This window comes from Chelonia mydas, chromosome 7, assembly GCF_015237465.2.
Source record: "Chelonia mydas isolate rCheMyd1 chromosome 7, rCheMyd1.pri.v2, whole genome shotgun sequence".
Classification (NCBI taxonomy): Eukaryota; Metazoa; Chordata; order Testudines; family Cheloniidae; genus Chelonia; species Chelonia mydas.
In genome coordinates this window covers 49,824,552-49,843,900 of record NC_057853.1, presented here as the reverse complement: position 1 = coordinate 49,843,900, position 19,349 = coordinate 49,824,552, and the positions used below count along the sequence as shown (strand labels likewise).

Genomic DNA, 19,349 nt, shown 5'->3' with positions numbered 1-19,349 from the left:
GTTATGCAGGGGCTGGCAGCCGTGGACTGCAAACAATGCTTGGTGGGGAAGCAAGTAGTGCTTCCTTTTGCTGCGCAGGATGAGACACTGGGAGGGAGCAGCAGCCTGCTGGCCAGAATCTCCAGGGATTGGAACGAGCCAGGGAAGGAACCTGGGAGGGTCTGGGGTTTAGCCACCACTGGCAGACCTCCTGTGCCCAAGAGGCAAGCACAGGAAGTAGGTCTGAGGGAAGAGCAGGCAAACATCTGAGGCTGAAGTGGCTGCCCACTTCCCTGTTCGGGCCTTCGGGCTGGAGGCTGTGGTAGAGGGAGGGCATGGGCTCTCCCACAGGAACTATGCTTACCACCCTACACCACAAGAGGTGAACTCCTGAAGGCTGCAGCCCAGGGAGTGAGGAGCTGGGGGAAGGACCGTTTTACTGGAGCAGTTTGCTTTTGAGACTTGTTTTACCCAGAAAGGGAGGACTTTGGACAGAGGCTTACATTACTCTACAGCAGGGGGAGACCGAGGGCAGCAGCTGCACCTGACGCTGGAGGGGTAAAGCAAGTGCCTCACATCACATACAGCCTAGAGCCCATAGGGAGATGCATTAGTCTGTTCCAGAGTCAAGCAACAGGACATCCTTCCCCTACCTCCTGGAGATCTGCCACTCCACATCTGCAATTGGGTGCTGGACTGGAAGAGGGTGTTGCCCTGCTGCAGCTCTTTGGGTGGACAAGAATAAAATATGAAGCCTCAGTTTGTCTCCATTCAGGCCAGTTTGTCCTGTCCCCAACTCACCACTGCTGCAGCCATGAGGGGTTAACCACCATCCACCCCAGCAGAGAGCACCCCTCTATTTGGGGCAGTGAAGGTTGTCTGCTGGGATGTGTGTGGGGAAAGTTGAAGCTTTCCAAATCCTGGCCTGGACCCCCATCTGCTTGAAGAGAGACAGGGAGCTATGAGGGCTGGGGGGGGAGGAGGAGGAGGAGGAGGGAGCCCTGGCTTGCTTGCTTCCCAAACAGAAGTTTGTGCTGGTGACCCTTGCTACCACCACCCTAAAGAGAGGGTGTGGCAGGGGTCAAAGCTACAGCACCACTACATGGGAGCATGTCTAGCATCGCAGATTATCTTAATCCAGCCCTGTTCAATTCATGCTAACGCCAATCTTCCACTGTTCCATGACAACTCTCACCTGCCCCCAAGAAATGACACTTGCCTATAGGCTGAATAAGGACAGGCTTCAAAGAATCCCTGAAAGCAGTGGACAGGCTCAAACGCTCAGTGCAATGCAAGGTTACGAGAACAGGTAAACTTGCGAGCAGACAACGTATCCAAACTGGTGGTCAGTTTCCGCAGCTGGCTATCCCATCACATTGGGAATGCAGTGCTCGGAACAAGTTCTGCTCTTCACTACATGCATGCTGCTATGTTATTGCAAAGTAGACATACAGCTGAATGCAGTTTAACTTTAGGAATGTGGGCTCCGATAGGCACTTCACACTACATAAGCAGTAATATTTACAATTAAGACCAGACCTTCTTAATCCAAAACACACAGCAGATTAATTTGGAGCCAACCATAAATATTAATCTAATCTGTTAATGGAACAAACACTTGGAGCCTGGTAGCCTTACACATTTCAGGAGGCCAGACTTCTGCATACAGGTTAACCAAGCTGAAAGACTTCCAGTCCTGCAATCGTTACCACAAAGTCTCTACTCTTCAAGCTCTAAGCTAGTATTAAAGGCACAAGAATAAAAATCTAGGTGCACACTATGTCTATACATACAGCGCTGGAGCAGTGCAACTGTACCAACACAGCAGTGCTGCTGCAGCACATCTGGTGAAGATGCTCTATGCTGACAGGTGAGAGCTCTCCTGTGAGGTTCTGAGTGTAATATAATCTCATTAAAAGGTGACAGAGCCAGAAGGAGTTAAGTTTCAGAGTAGCAGCTGCGTTAGTCTGTATCCGCAAAAAAACCCAGAAGTACTTGTGGCACCTTAGAGACTAACAAATTTATTAGAGCATAAACTTTCGTGGGCTACAGCCCACTTCATCGGATGCACTGAATGGAACATATAGTAAGAAGATATAGATATATACACACATACAGAGAAGGTGGAAGTTGCCATACAAACTGTAAGAGGCTAATAAATTAAGATGAGCTATTATCAGCAGGAGAAAAAAAACTTTTGTAGTGATAATCAAGATGGCCCATTTAGACAGTTGACAAGAAGGTGTGAGTATACTTAACATGGGGAAATAGATTCAATATGTGTAATGACCCAGCCACACCCAATCTCTATTCATCTCCAAGTTAAAGGTATCTAGTTTGCATATTAATTCAAGCTCAGCAGTTTCTCCTTGGAGTCTGTTTTTGAAGGTTTTCTGTTGCAGAATTGCCACCCTTAAGTCTTTTACTGAGTGGCCAGAGAGGCTGAAGTGTTCTCCTATCGGCTTTTGAATGTTATGATTCCTGATGTCAGATTTGTGTCCATTTATTCTTTTGTGTAGAGACTGTCTGGTTTGGCCAATGTACATGGCAGAGGGGCATTGCTGGCACATGATGGCATATATCACATTGGTAGATGTGCAGGTGAATGAGCCCCCGACGGTGTGGCTAATGTGATTAGGTCCTATGATGGTGTCATTTGAATAAATATGTGGACAGAGTTGGCATCGGGCTTTATTGCAAGGATAGGTTCCTGGGTTAGTGTTTTTGTGGTGTGGTGTGGTGTGTGGTTGCTGGAGAGTATTTGCTTCAGATTGGGGGGCTGTCTGTAAGCGAGGACTGGTCTGTCTCCCACGATCTGTGAGAGTGAGGGATCATTTTTCAGGATAGGTTGTAGATCTTTGATGATGCGCTGGAGAGGTTTTAGTTGGGGGCTGAAGGTGACAGCTAGTGGCGTTCTATTATTTTCTTTGTTGGGCCTGTCCTGTAATAAGTGAATTCTGGGTACTCTTCTGGCTCTGTCAATCTGTTTTTTCACTTCAGCAGGTGGGTATTGTAGTTTTAAGAATGCTTGATAGAGATCTTGTAGGTGTTTGTCTCTGTCTGAGGGGTTGGAGCAAATGCAGTTGTATCTTAGAGCTTGGCTGTAGACAATGGATCGTGTGGCGTGTCCTGGATGGAAGCTGGAGGCATGTAGGTAAGTATAGTGATCAGTAGGTTTCCAGTATAGGGTGGTGTTTATGTGACCATCGCTTATTAGCACAGTAGTGTCCAGGAAATGGACCGCTTGTGTGGATTGGTCTAGGCTGAGGTTGATGGTGGGCTGGAAATTGTTGAAATCATGGTGGAATTCCTCAAGGGCTTCTTTTCCATGGGTCCAGATGATGAAAGAGTTAATTAACTTACAGTCTGACATGACCCATGGCCGAACTTTAAATACTTTTTAGGAAGCTATGTGAATGAATAGAGCTTTGAAATGCAAGCCTGCACTGTTAGAGATAGAAGGGTAGCTGTTTGTTCAGGTCTTGTGATGTAAGTAAACAAGTCTTGTCTATTACTATGACTTTGATTCAAAGATCAAAAAATGAGTATTAACATTTAGGAAGACACTAGAGTGAAATAGTATTATTGTCTATGTTTCTCTTTGAAGGTTGTGGTAACCTGTATCTGACCTGTTTAATGGATAAATTACCCTGTGCTAATTGCCATGATGTTTGGGAGACGGAAAGTTATACCTATTGTTTTCTCAGGCCAAGAGGCTGCTGGAAATGTATAAAGATCCTGGGACACCATCCTTCTTCATCTCAGATCTGCTTTGGGTTTCAAGAAGGGGAAACCCTAAGCCATAAGAATTGAGATCCCCAGTCACTGACTGGAGTCACCCTGAATATGGACATTGGACTATAACCTATGGACTATTTCTAAAAACTTTTGGCAACTACAAACTCACCATCTCTACTATGTAACTGGACCTCAAGAAATTGAACTCAAATCTCTATGTATATTGATCTGTCAACCAACTCTCTCTTTACTTTAATAAATTTTAGTTTAGTTAATAAGAATGGTCTATAAGCGTGTATTTTGGGTAAGATCTAAGTTATCATTTGACCTGGGTCTGGGGCTTGGTCCTTTGGGATCAGGAGAACTCTTTTTTCTTTTACTGGGGTATCCGTTTTCATAACCAATCATCCCCATAATGAGTGGCACTGGTGATGATATTGGGAAACTGGAGTATCTAAGGGAATTGCTTGTGTGACTTGTGGTTAGCCAGTGGGGTAAAACGAAAGTCCTCTCTGTTTGGCTGGTTTGGCATGCCTTAATAATAATGGACACCCAGCCTTGGGCCGTGACCGCCCTGAGCAATTTGTCCTGAATTGATACTCTCAGTTGTGTCCCACCAACGGCAGCATCATTACAGTTCTCCCACCTCCACAAGTGGCAGAAGCTATGTTGGCAGGAGACTATTCACACCCCTAAAGTTTGCCAACATAGGCTGTAGTGTAGACAGCCTCAGTCTGCTCACATCTCGGTTCTTCCATGAAGAAGTGTTCTGCACAGACATAATGTTAGTTGGGTTGATGGTTCGTCTTGCAACAATGCAGTTTAGATTGTAAGCTCCATGGGGCAGGGACCATCTTTGTTCCATATCTGCACAGTGAAGTCCTGATCTTATGGATCCCTTGGCACTACTGCAATACTAAGAGCAGACCTGTAGTTGCCAGGATCCAAGTGTTAAAAGGAAATTTGGAGAGCATTTGAGAGAGGCAGTGTAATCCTTAAATTTACAAGATACCACTTGCCAGGCCAATACACATGAAGGAAAATCCCTAACCAGTGATGTCCAAAGGCAATACCCGGGAGATCTGTTTCTGAGTCCTCCCAACTTAGCCAAGCAGCAGGGTAAAATTGACCTGATAGTCAGTTTCATGCTGCCTGCAGGGTTCTCAATAGCAGCAATTAAATAGATTAACTCTCCTGCTGTCTGGCAAAGCTCTGAGGTGCAGCAGAGACACTGAAATGTGTGGAGACTCAGGGAGACAGCACTACATCAGATCACATTTGGACACTTTTCTTTGCAACCAGAACTAGGAACTTTAAAAGTGAAAGTTTAAATTCTGCAGAAGTGAAAGCCAAGCTCCACCCTTTCTCTATGCACTAGGCAAAGTTTACTTACTTGTCACTAGCAAATGGATTTTTAAGTCCTACTGCGTGTCTATCACTGCAGTCCCTTCTCTGCAGGGAGGAGTGTGCCATGGAAATGCACATATACAGAGCATAACTGACATCAAGGCCAGCTGCCTAGCAGAGGGGCCCTTAATGAGCCAGGGACATGAGAGTGCTACACCCAACACAGAAGAATGCAAAAGTATCATTTAACTACTGAACCCTCCTGCAGTCTCCTTCCCGGGCTCTTCGCTACAACAGGACACAGTACCTCAGCTTCCATAAGTGGCAAATATTTTCTTCTGATTCCCAGTGTTTTTATAATATATATTTAGCATATTGTTGTAACAGTAGGAGAATATAAAAACCTCACATTGGCCTGAGTGACTCCAGAGACTAAAATAAACATGGCAAGCCATATTTGTGACAGTAAAAATAGTTTGGTTTTCCTCCCTTCCCAAGACCTCCACTTTGCAGACAAAATCTTCATAGGTTAGCTATAAAAATACCTAAACCTTAAACCACAGCAGAAACAGGTGGTGCGTTTTGGCTGGAGAATTTCTAGGAACTCCCAAGCCTGCCTCAAGGGTATGTCTACGCAGCGTACACAGAAGCGAGCCTCCCAGCCTGAGCTGGCACACCTGAGCTAGCAGGGCTCATGCTAGTGCTTTAAAATTAGTTGTGTAGACATCACTTTGAAGTTGCATTTGGGGCTGGAGCTTGGGATCTGAAGTCCACCCCACGCCCAGGCTTTAGAGCCAGTCTGTTGACCCAGGCTGGGAAGGTCGCTTCTGTGAGCTGTATAGACATAAGCAAAGTCAGAATGCTGGGCTTTTAGGCTCAGTTTTCCCCCTCTGGGCAAATGGCCAGGCACTGTAACTGCTCCATTAAACCAGGGCGCTTTGATTTACATCAAAGCAATTCAGATCAATTTTAATCATGACTTAAATAAGCAAGCAGGAAATCACTAATTTTAATCATGTTTTGCATTTGTACTTTAGTTCTTTTCCTAAATAAAGGGTGGTTCTCCTTGGCTGATAATCATTAAAACATATTGATTTGCAACTAAATATAGCATTTTACACTAAATTTGATGCTTCTTTTTGCTAACCAGGAGAATACACTACATTTATGCACATTTATATAGCTTAACTTACATCTATGCAGATTCTTATTTTTTACATTTTGTATTGTTAGAAAATGGTGAATGATGCATTTCTTATTTACTGAGATTAATTTTTACTTGATTTGTGTCAAACTATTTGGATGGAAATTCAAATTCAATTATAAGTGCACAAATCAGCTTTTTTTTTTTTAAAGTAAATAAAACTACCTTAAGTGTGTTGGATACATTTAAAAAACTATCAAAATATGTTTTGCATTCAAAACTACTTGATTTATTAAACTGAGGATGTATTATTGTAGTTAGTGAACTGATACTTTCTGGTTTCAGAGTAGCAGTCGTGTTAGTCTGTATTTGCAAAAAGAAAAGGAGTACTTGTGGCACCTTAGAGACTAACAAGCTCAAACAAATTTGTTAGTCTCTAAGGTGCCACAAGTACTCCTTTTCTTTTTTTGATTCTTTCTGGTCACCATGTGCATCCTTCAAGATTTTAGATGAGATCTCATCCTCTCACATGAAGTTTTTATTCATGGATTGAAAGAGGAAAAACAAGTACTCCTCCTTTTTCAGTTCCAAATTGCTTTTTCTTGACTGTCAACAAGCTAGTCACTGAACTGAACTAGTTGAATAAACTGAAATGAAGAAAATTGTGTCTTTGCACCTGCAGGAGCACAGTCAAAAGTTGGTTAAGCACTTAAAACTCAGATTCCAGGATTAGCTAGTGACTTCCACCAGTTAAGTGGCTTGACTCTTTTAAACTTGGAAGCATGTTATTTTTTAATTTAACTTAAATGTTTGCAATAGATTATAGTAAGTTTAGGCCTTAACATAGGTTGCTTAATTTCAAATTTAATTTTAAGCAAGTTTATTTTAAAAACACCCTGTATTTAATTTAAATAAAAAATCCAATTTAAATGAGAGGTCAGATTTTGATTTTTAATTGATTTTATCCACTCTACCTTATATTAGGAGCAAGGCAGTTTCTGTTTAAGTAAAGTTAGAAATAAGTCTGAAGTTCTTACTTGGCTGGATAGTTTTCAGAAGTAAAACACTCATCTCAAAGGGTGTTTACTGATAAAACTAGTGCTAAATAATGTTGCAGTCACAACAAACTCATGGGAAGACAAAGCAAACTTGGCAGATTTCTTACTACACAGATGGCAATTAGTTTTGAAAATAGTTTTTTTGATTGAGAGAGTCACACCAAACAAGAATCCCTTCTTCTGAAGTCCCATCTAATTAAATCTTTTGGGGTCCAAAGGTAGCATCTGCCGCCTCTGGATTCTGAATTAGTCAAAACAGGCTTCTGGAGTAAAGAAAGCAAGACACCACTACACAAGAATCTTGCCATAAATTTAATCACAACATAGCTTTCAAACATAGATCAGCCTGACCCTAAGCAAATGCTAACCTATTTATGTACACACTCTGCAAAAGGACAAGAGAAGAGTCTCCAATAAGCCTGAAAACTGCCGGCATTTACTTAGGGTGCATTAAAAACATGCCTGGGCTAAAATGCCAACGAACAGCCACCCCAGCACAGCCCAGCATACAATATGGACCTTGCCACTCAGAACCACAAATGAAAACCCGCAGGTCAAAGTTATCCCTCCCATTAGAGATTCCTAGCCCATTTGTTACGTGCCGAGAAGGAACTCCTGACAGTGACAAGAAACACTCTCTTCAATCTGACATTCTCCTAAACACTTATAGTATCAGAGTCGAGGGACCAAACGATGCTTTAACAAGATTTTAATGTACCCATGCAGAGGCATGTTTCTCATGGAGTACACTGACTCCATGGTAGTCCCCGCAGTGCATCTGTCCAGCTACAAAGGTTGCTTTCCTCTAACTCCCACATTCCAGCTCTAAAGTTCAGCTTCAGAAATCTAGGCTAAAATTAAAGCAAGAACAGTAACTTTGGGGGATTCTGATTTAGGTGAGAAATGCAGCAGCACATCAGGAAAGCCGTTAACTTCCCAAGCCCACACTAGATCCCAGCTCATAGCCCAGACATATCAGGCTTACTCACTACCTTTATAGTTTTCAACATCCTTTGTGAACACCAGAACAGTACACAGAATTCCAGCATTGGTTGCACACAATGCCATATGCAGAGTAAAATCACCTCTCCTTGCTCCTACTACCTTCTCCTGTTTATGCATCCTACAATTTCATTAGTCCTTTTTGCCACAGCATTGTAGTGGGAACGCATAGAATCATAGAAGATTAGGGTTGGCGATCATTGAGTGATCCAATCCCTGTCGCCCATTCCCAGCTTCTGGCAAACAGACTTAGGGCCACCTAGAGCATGGGGTTGCATCATAGAAGATTAGGGCTGGAAGAGACCTCAGGAGAACATCTAGTCCAACCCCCTGCTCAAAGCAGGACCAACCTCAACTAAATCATCCCAGCCAGGGCTTTGTCAAGCGGGGCCTTAAAAACCTCTAAGGATGGAGAATCCACTACTGTGACGGGTTCGGTCACAGAGACCCCCCTTGGGACTGTCACCTGATGTGCTGAAACTACCTCTGAGCCCATTTCTTTGCCAGCTTGGGACTCCAAAGCCCTGTCTTGTTGAGCCAGATATGCTAGCCTGCTGCAACATAGACCCAGGGTCTGAACCGTGCCCCCAAGTTGCAGCCTTAACTGAAAACAGCTCAGCAAGTATTCCTGTCTCCAGCACCCAGACACCCAGCTCCCAACGGGATCCAAACCCCAAATAAATCTGTTTTACTCTGTATAAAGCTTATACAGGGTAAACTCATACATTGTCCACCCTCTATAACACTGATAGAGAGATATGCACAGCTTTCTGCTTCCCCAGGTATTAATCACTTACTCTGGGTTTGTTAATAAACAAAAGTGATTCTATTAAGTATAAAAAGTCTGATTTAAGTGGTTTCAAGTGACAGAGAGAACAAAGTCACCAAGCATAAATAAAGCAAAAACATGCAAGTCTAAGCCTAATACATTAAGAGACTGAATACAGGTAAATCTCACCCTCAGAGATGTTCCAATAAGCTTCTTTTACAGACTAGACTCCTTTTCTAGTCTGGGTCCAATCCTTTCCCTGTACAGTCCTTGTTAGTTCTAGCTCAGGCGGTAACTAGGGGATTTCTCATGACTGGCAGCCCCATTTTTTTCTGTCCCACCCCTTTTTATAGCTTTGGCTCAAAGCAGGACCAACACCAACTAAATCATCCAAGTCAGGGCTTTGTCGAGCTGGGCCTTAAAAACCTAAGGATGGAGATTCCACCACCTCCCTAGGTAACCCATTCCAGTACTTCACCACCCTCCTAGTGAAATAGTGTTTCCTAATATCCAACCGAGACCTCCCCCTCTGCAACTTGAGACCATTGCTTCTTGCTCTATCATCTGCCACCACTGAGAACAGCCTAGCTCCATCCTCTTTGGAAACCCCCTTCAAGTAGTTGAATGGTGTTATCAAATCCCCTCTCACTCTTCTCTTCTGCAGACTAAATAGCCCAGTTCCCTCAGCCTCTGTCCTCATAAATCATGTGCACCACCCCCCTAATCCTTTTCGTTGCCCTCCGTTGAACTCTCTCCAATTTGTTGACATCCCTTCTGTAGTGGGGCCCCCAAAACTGGATGCAATACTCCAGATGTGGCCTCACCAGTGCTGAATAGAGGGGAATAATCACTTCCCTCGATCTTCTGGCAATGCTTCCACTAATGCAGCCCAATATGCCCTTAGCCTTCTTGACAACAAGGGCACACTGTTGACTCATGTTCAGTCCACTGAATATGAGTCAACATTCTCATCCACTGTAATCCCCAGGTCCTTTTCTGAAGAACTGCCGCTTAGCCAGTCGGTCCCAAACAAAACTTCACTTGATACCGGCTGCCAACTAGACATCAAGCCGTTGATCAGTACCCATTGAGCCCGATGATCTAGCCAGCTTTCCATCCACTTTACAGTCCATTAATCCAATCCATGCTTCTTTAACTTGCTGGCAAGAATACTGTGGAAGACCATATCAAAAGCTTTGCTAAAGTCAAGGTATGTCACGTCCACCTCTTTCCCCATAGCCACAAAGCCAGTTATCTCCTCATAGAAGGCAATCAGGCTGGTCAGGCATGACTTGCCCTTGGTGAATCCATGTTGGCTGTTCCTGATCACCTTCATCTCCTCCAAGTGCTTCAGAATGGATTTCTTGAGGACCTGCTCCACGATACAACCGCATTTGCTCCAACCCCTCAGACAGAGACAAACACCTACAAGATCTCTATCAAGCATTCTTACAACTACAATACCCACCTGCTGAAGTGAAGAAACAGATTGACAGAGCCAGAAGAGTACCCAGAAGTCACCTACTACAGAATAGGCCCAACAAAGAAAATAACAGAACGCCACTAACCGTCACCTTCAGCCCCCAACTAAAACCCCTCCAACGCATCATCAAGGATCTACAACCTATCCTGAAGGACGACCCATCGCTCTCACAAATCTTGGGAGACAGGCCAGTCCTTGCCTACAGACAGCCCCCCAACCTGAAGCAAATACTCACCAGCAACCACACACCACACAACAGAACCACTAACCCAGGAACCTATCCTTGCAATAAAGCCCGTTGCCAACTGTGTCCACATATCTATTCAGGGGACACCATTATAGGGCCTAATCACATCAGCCACACTATCAGAGGCTCGTTCACCTGCACATCTACCAATGTGATGTATGCATCATGTGCCAGCAATGCCCCTCTGCCATGTACATTGGTCAAACTGGACAGTCTCTACGTAAAAGAATAAATGGACACAAATCAGATGTCAAGAATTATAACATTCATAAACCAGTCGGAGAACACTTCAATCTCTCTCGTCACTCGATTTCTGACCTAAAAGTGGCAATTCTTCAACAAAAAGACTTCAAAAACAGACTCCAAGGAGAGACTGCTGAATTAGAATTAATTTGCAAACTGGATACAATTAACTTAGGCTTGAATAGAGACTGGGAGTGGTTGAGTCATTACACAAAGTAAAACTATTTCCCCTTCTTTATTCCCTCCCTCCCACACTGTTCCTCAGACGTTCTTGTTAACTGCTGGAAATGGCCCACCTTGATTATCACTACAAAAGCTCCCCCCCCCCCCCCACTGGCAATAGCTCATCTTAAGTGATCACTCTCCTTACAGTGTGCATGATAAACACCCATTTTTTCATGTTCTGTGTGTATATAAATCTCCTCACTGTATTTTCCACTGAATGCATCCGATGAAGTGAGCTGTAGCTCACGAAAGCTTATGTTCAAATAAATTGGTTAGTCCCTAAGGTGCCACAAGTACTCCTTTTCTTTATATGTCAAAAAGAAGCTCACATCAGTATAAAAGCAAGCAAATGTAGCACCTCAGGGGCAGTGATCTTGTTACATCTCAAGCTAAGCAGGATCAGGACTACACAATAGATGGATGGGAGTCTGCCCAAGAAAACTAATGCATTCCAAACAAGCAATAATAGTAACAAGATGCCTTTGATCCAACCTACCCCTGCAGGGGTCACTAACGAAACACCGCTACTACAGACTTCTGGCGGGGCTGTCATCTTTCCCACAAAACAGCAAGCCAAGTCTCTGAATACTTGATCAAAACCCCATGACATTCCACGAACATGAGGAGTAACAGTCCCAGTGACCTGGCTAAATTCTGGCTTGAGTAATGAAGGTACATGTTGCATATATAAAGAGTACTTGCAGTTTCAGTGAGGTGTAATACCCATCTTCCATTCCTACCCTAAGCCAGCATCAAAGTGGCATGCACTGGTAATGCACTTGCCTCACAGAAATGGCTGCATGCTGGCAGCGTATGAAGTGATTCCTTTACAGCAGAAGTTCCCAGACAGATCTGGTGACCACAAGCAGTCCACTCAATCACCTGCGAGCAGACTGTGTAGAGGTGGCTAGTCAATTGGCGTTGGCTTCTCTTTATTTCTAGATGCTAAACAGCTTTAAGGACAGCTAAATATATTAAATACTTTGTTACTTTTCCATGTAAGCATATAGTTGCCACAATGATGTGTGAATGTGAATAGAGGGTAGGAAGCAGCTTTTAAGACCCTTTTTCTACAAAGATGTGGGCCACATTATGGAATTGTTTCAGAATCCCTGCTGTATAGTACAGCCACATGGAATGAAATGAACAGAGGACAGCGTGCTAAACACTAATTGCTCAGGAAACACCACACTGTCCAAAGACCACTACATAGCAAGACTCAAATTTCCTTTCAGAATATAGGTGGCATATAGTACCAACAAGCTGACCTGGAAATAAGTTTTGCTCCAGTTATGTTTCTGCTCTAAAACAGCAGCAATCACAGGAACTTCAGCTAGCCACTCCCAAAGAATTCAAGTGTGTGAGCTCACTACAGGTCCTCCAGAAAGTTCCAGTCTACCAAAGAGAACAACATTCCTATCCACGGGAACAAGCTAATTCCTTTCCAGTAAGGGGGTGGGGGAGGGGAGTACTGTAAATGGGACAATTGTTCGCCTTTGAAAGTTTTTGCAAACCAGCTCCATTTGCATATTGCTTCAAAGCCAAACCAGATAGACATTAGCCTGGGTGTAAATACTTTGATCTGACCCTGACCCTCACCCTCATCTCTTTAGAAAGCAAATTCTCTTCACCTCCATTTAGTCATGGCTCCTCAGAGCAATGCCTTTGTCGTGGGACCCCGGGACCCCTCCTCCCACTCCCCAAGTTGGGATTCAGCCATCTTTTGTGCCTGTTTCATTAATTTAAAAGTTGCTAATGATATGCTCATAAGCCTCTCAGTGTGTTTGGGGTCAGCTCAAAAGGCAGAAATGAAGCACCTACTGATGGCCAAACAAGCTTGTTAGCATCAAGTTCAAGCCTTCAAGCTACACTGTACCTGTACACGAACCTTTGCAGCCACTTTCTCAACCTGGGAATGACTTGCCTGGAGACAGAGAAGATAACACATCTCCCCTTTCCTCCGATATCGCATCAGTTAAGATTGCAGAGCAGAACCATCTTTTCAGCACCAAAAAGAAGACTCTGCTTTTCTTCAGCATGAACCCAGCTGCCCTGTCCACGAGTTTAGTTCTTGAAAGCCATTCCAATTGGCAACCGCCTTGAAGATGTTGGGTGTATGTGGAAATGGCTTAAGTGATTTAGTAGCACAAATCCCATTGACCTGAATGAGAATTGTGCTCCTAACTTAAGCACTGTTTAAAATACCATGGTTATACACCTAAATCTGGTCTTACGAGCCCTCTTTTCCATGGTTTTTGAATATTTTGGCCAATGCAACTGCAAACTGAGAAGTCAGTTTAGGTACCAATGCAATCTTCCTTTGAAGTTCTACTTTTGGATCATATTCAATATGGATGTGGATGTGGAAAAAGCTAATGTACTCAATGCTTTTTTTGCCTCTGTTTTCACTAACAAGGTCAGCTCCCAGACTGCTGTGCTGGGCATCACAAAATGGGGAAGAGATGGCCAGCCCTCTGTGGAGATAGAGGTGGTTAGGGACTATTTAGAAAAGCTGGACGTGCACAAGTCCATGGGGCCGGACGAGTTGCATCCGAGAGTGCTGAAGGAACTGGCGGCTGTGATTGCAGAACCCTTGGCCATTATCTTTGAAAACTCGTGGCGAACGGGGGAAGTCCCGGATGACTGGAAAAAGGCTAATGTAGTGCCAATCTTTAAAAAAGGGAAGAAGGAGGATCCTGGGAACTACAGGCCAGTCAGCCTCACCTCAGTCCCTGGAAAAATCATGGAGCAGGTCCTCAAAGAATCAATTCTGAAGCACTTACATGAGAGGAAAGTGATCAGGAACAGTCAGCATGGATTCACCAAGGGAAGGTCATGCCTGACTAATCTAATCGCCTTTTACGATGAGATTACTGGTTCTGTGGATGAAGGGAAAGCAGTGGATGTATTGTTTCTTGACTTTAGCAAAGCTTTTGACACGGTCTCCCACAGTATTCTTGTCAGCAAGTGAAGGAAGTATGGGCTGGATGAATGCACTATAAGGTGGGTAGGAAGCTGGCTAGATTGTCGGGCTCAACGGGTAGTGATCAATGGCTCCATGTCTGGTTGGCAGCCGGTGTCAAGTGGAGTGCCCCAGGGGTCGGTCCTGGGGCCGGTTTTGTTCAATATCTTCATAAATGATCTGGAGGATGGTGTGGATTGCACTCTCAGCAAATTTGCGGATGATACTAAACTGGGAGGAGTGGTAGATACGCTGGAGGGGAGGGATAGGATACAGAAGGACCTAGACAAATTGGAGGTTTGGGCCAAAAGAAATCTGATGAGGTTCAATAAGGATAAGTGCAGGGTCCTACACTTAGGATGGAAGAATCCAATGCACCGCTACAGACTAGGGACCGAATGGCTAGGTAGCAGTTCTGCGGAAAAGGACCTAGGGGTGACAGTGGACGAGAAGCTGGATATGAGTCAGCAGTGTGCCCTTGTTGCCAAGAAGGCCAATGGCATTTTGGGATGTATAAGTAGGGGCATAGCGAGCAGATCGAGGGACGTGATCGTTCCCCTCTATTCGACACTGGTGAGGCCTCATCTGGAGTACTGTGTCCAGTTTTGGGCCCCACACTACAAGAAGGATGTGGATAAATTGGAGAGAGTCCAGCGAAGGGCAACAAAAATGATTAGGGGTCTAGAGCACATGACTTATGAGGAGAGGCTGAGGGAGCTGGGATTGTTTAGTCTGCAGAAGAGAAGAATGAGGGGGGATTTGATAGCTGCTTTCAACTACCTGAAAGGGGTTCCAAGGAGGATGGCTCTAGACTGTTCTCAATGGTAGCAGATGACAGAACGAGGAGTAATGGTCCTCAAGTTGCAATGGGGGAGGTTAGATTGGATATTAGGAAAAACTTTTTCACTAAGAGGGTGGTGAAACACTGGAATGCGTTACCTAGGGAGGTGGTAGAATCTCCTTCCTTAGAGGTTTTTAAGGTCAGGCTTGACAAAGCCCTGGCTGGGATGATTTAACTGGGAATTGGTCCTGCTTCGAGCAGGGGGTTGGACTAGATGACCTTCTGGGGTCCCTTCCAACCCTGATATTCTATGATTCTATGGAGGAGCTCCTTCCCATCTAGGACCTAGGTTATTCTTTATCAAACCTTCCTAAATGCTAAATTAACCAACAAAACCACAAGGAGCTCATTTCTATATACCAAAGTAAAGAGTCGTACCAACCCCATCTACTACCACAATAGACAGCTTGGACCCACAGCTAAACATGGGTAAAGTTACATTATACTGGAGTGATGGATTCCTTCCCACATCCAATGGGTGTAAGGGGTATTTTCCATGCAAGAAAGCACAACTTCAAAAGAGTGCTGTTTAAGGCTTCTTAAGAACATAAGAATGATCATAATGGATCAGACCAAAGCTCCATCTAGCCCAGTATCCTGTGTTCTGACAGAGGCCAGTGCCAGATGCTTAAGAGGGAATGAACAGAACAGGACAATTATTAAGTGATCCATCCCCTGTTGTACAGTCCCAGCTTCTGGCAGTCAGATGTTTAAGAATACCCAGAGCATGGGGTTGCATCCCCTCGCAGCATGCACTTCTGGAAAGGGTTCATATTTATTTCTAGTTGCAATTATTTCTTTGGAAAGATTAGATTTGATCTCTAAAGTCAAGAGCAGGAGTAGTCAATAGGTGGACCATGGCTAAATCCGGACCACCACACACTTTTGAATGGACCACAAAAAAGGACAGTTACCTGTTCCATAACTGGAGTTCTTCAAGATGCTTTGCTCAGGTGTATTCCACAGTAGGTGTGTGTGCTCGCCACTTGTACCAGTGCCGGAAGTTTTTCCCTTAGCAGTACCCGTACGGGGGAGCACCGCTGCGACCCTTGGAGTGGCGCCTCTATATCAAGTTATAAGGGTAGCTGCGCACTCCCCCCCACCCTCGGTTCCTTCTTGCCGGACAACTCCAACAGAGGGGAAGGAGGGGGGGAAGTGGATTACACCTGAGCAAACACATCTCAAAGAACTCCAGTTACGGAACAGGTAACTGTTGGAGGTGGGTAGGAGTTTATGAGTTCCCAGGACGCAGTACCTGGCCGATTCGGCATCATCTCTAGTTTGGGTGACGATCGCATAATGCGACATAAACGTGTGGACTGAGGACCAAGTGGCAGCCCAACATATGTCTTGGATAGGGACATGGGCTACATAAGCCGCTGACAAGGCCTGAGCCCTCGTAGAGTGCGCCCTGACAATCGGTGGCGGGGGAACCCCTGCCAGATCGTAGCATGTGCGTATGCATGAGGTGATCCAGCGAGAAAGGCGCTGGGTGGAAATGGGTTACCCCTTCATATGCTCGGCCGAGGCAACGAACAGTTGCAAGGATTTCCGTAAGGGCTTGGTCCAATCTAGATAAAAAGCCAGCGCCCAAGCACGTCGAGCACATGAAGGCGGCGTTCCTCGTTGGAGGAATGGGGCTTAGGACAGCACTGGAAGAAAAATGTCCTGCTCCATATCGAAAGTGGAGACCACCTTCAGGAGGAATGCGGAATGTGAGCGAAGCTGGACTTTATCCCTGTGGAAGACTGTATATGGGGGTTCCGAGGTCAAGGCCCTGAGCTCTGAAACACGTCGGGCCGACATGATTACTACAAGGAATGCTACTTTCCATGAGAGGCAAGACCAGGAACTCGAGGCCAGGGGTTCAAAGGGGGACCCTGTGAGACGGGACACCACCAGGTTTAGGTCCCATTGCGGTATGGGGAAACTAGCATACAGGAATGAACAGTCTAGGCCTCTCAGAAAACGAGAAGTCAGAGTGGGAAAAGACAGAGTGGCCTTGCACTGACAGGTGGAAGGCCGATATGGCCGCCAAGTGTACCCTGACAGAGGTGGGTGCCAGCCCTTGGGTCCTAAGGGACAGGAGGTACTCAAGGATAAGCTGGAGCGATGCGGACAATGGGGAGGCTCCCCGCTCCCCTGCCCATCTGGAAAATCTGGACCACTTCGCCAGGTATGCCTGGCATGTGGACGGCTTCCTGCTTTCTATGAGGACCCGCCTGACTTCCTCTGAGCACCTTCTCTCCTCTTCGCCTAGCCACTGAGCAGCCATGCTGTCAGGTGGAGCGCGGATAGATTGGGATGGAGGAGACGGCCTCAGTCTTATGAGAGGAGGTCCGGGCGAAGCAGCAACTTCCTCAGGGTGGGGCTGCTAGGAGGTGTAGGAGGGTCCCGTACCAGTGCTGGCAGGCCCACGCTGGGGCTATGAGGATGACATGCGTCCTGTCCTTTTTTACCTTTTGCAGGACTTTGCCAATGAGAAGAAATGGTGGGAAGGTGTAGAACAGCTGGCCTGACCACTGTAGGAGGAAGGCGTCCGAGATCGCCCCCCTTCCCACTCCTCCCCTGGAGCAGAACTTGGGCAACGCCAGTTCTGGCAGGTTGCGAAGAGGTCGACCTGGGGAACTCCCCACTCTCAGAAGAGCAGGTGAGCGACCTCCAAGTGGAGCGACCGCTCGTATTGGGGGGAGAAAATCCAGCTGAGGTGATTGGCTCGCGCATTGCGGATCACAGGCAGGTGAAAAGCTCGCAGGGAGATATCGTAGGCTATACAGAACTCCCATAAGCTCAGGGCTTCCAGACAGAGGGCCGAGGAACGAGTCCCGCCTTGTCTGTTGATGTAGTACATCGCCGCGGTGCTGTCCGTAAGGACCCTGACCACCTTGCTGCGAAGGTGCATGCTGAAAGCTATGCACGCCAAACGAATTGCCCTGAGTTCCTTGACATTTATGTGGAGGGACAATTCCAAGGCCGACCAACTCCTTTGAGTTTGCATGCTCCCTGTGTGAGCTCCCCAGCCCAAGTCCGACGCATCGGACACCAGGTCTAATGACGGGGTCACCTCCCGAAAGGAAACCCTTGCAGCATATTGTTCGGGTAAAACAATTGCAGGGACGTAAGTATTGGGGACCGGACTGTGAGAACCTTGTCTAGCCCGTCCCAAGCCTGGCAGAACTGGGAGGCTAGCCAGAGCTGGAGGGGCCTCATATGTAGCCTGGCATGGCGGACCACATACGTGCATGCCGCCATATGTCCCAGGATCCGAAGGCACACTCTCGCCATTGTCACCGGGAACCGCGTGACCGAGGCGATGAGGTCTCGTAGGGCTTCGAACCTGCCCAGCGAGAGAGATGCTGCAGCCCTGGAGGAGTCCAGCAGCGCCCCAATGAACTCTATGTGCTGTACCAGAACTAATGTTGATTTGGTCTCGTTCACCACTAGGCCAAGATCCGCGCATGTGGACCTGAGCAGCTCCACACCGGGTCCCTTACCTGGGCCCGAGAGTTGCCCTTGAGAAGCCAATCGTCCAGGTATGGGAAGATTTGTACTCCTTGCCATCTGAGGTAGGCCGCCACCACAGACATGCACTTTGTGAAAACCCTGGGAGCTATGGATACGCCAAACGGAAGGACCGTAAACTGGTAGTGATCTAACCCCACTAGGAAGCGGAGGAAGCGCCTGTGCCCCTCGAAAATGTAAATGTGAAAATATGCATCCTGAAGGTCTAGGGCCCCGTACCAGTCCCCTGGGTGCAGGGAGGGGATAATAGAGGCTCGGGACACCATGCGGAACTTGGAATGGACCAGGAAGCGGTTGAGATCCCGCAAGTCCAGGATGGCCCTGAGACCCCCTTTTGCTTTGGGGGATCAGGAAGTACCGGGAGTAAAACCCCTTTCCCTGGAATTCTACTGGTACTCTTTCCACCGTCCCACCTCCTGCCCTAGGAGGTGGGCATGTTCCGGGTCCCCCGAGCCCATTGGCGGGGGGGTGGGGGGTGGGGGGCGGGTCAGACGAACTGCAACGTGTAGCCCCTGGAGATGGTGTTGAGGACCCATTGGTCCGATGTTATACGGGACCACGCTATGTGGAAAGCAGACAAGCAGTTGCAGAACACCAACTTTATTAATAGGGGGATCTCCCCGGCAACTGCCCTGGTACTCCCCTGCAGATAGTCAAAACCGCCTCTTTCCCTGCTTCTTGCCCTTGAAGGGCCCGGGCTGTGGGGCAGAGCGGGACTGACACTGAGACCGACGCTTCTGGTCTCTCAGCCTCTTATATGGCAGCTGATATCTGCTCCGCGCAGGTTGA

The 19,349-nt window shown here is 46.4% G+C and overlaps 1 protein-coding gene across 5 annotated transcripts in view; it reads right to left on the bottom strand.

Moving 5' to 3' along the window:
• The window catches only part of DAG1 (dystroglycan 1), a 115,955-nt gene that overhangs the window by 76,913 nt on the left and 19,693 nt on the right, over positions 1-19,349 (bottom strand). The gene's annotated exons all lie outside the window — the stretch shown is intronic.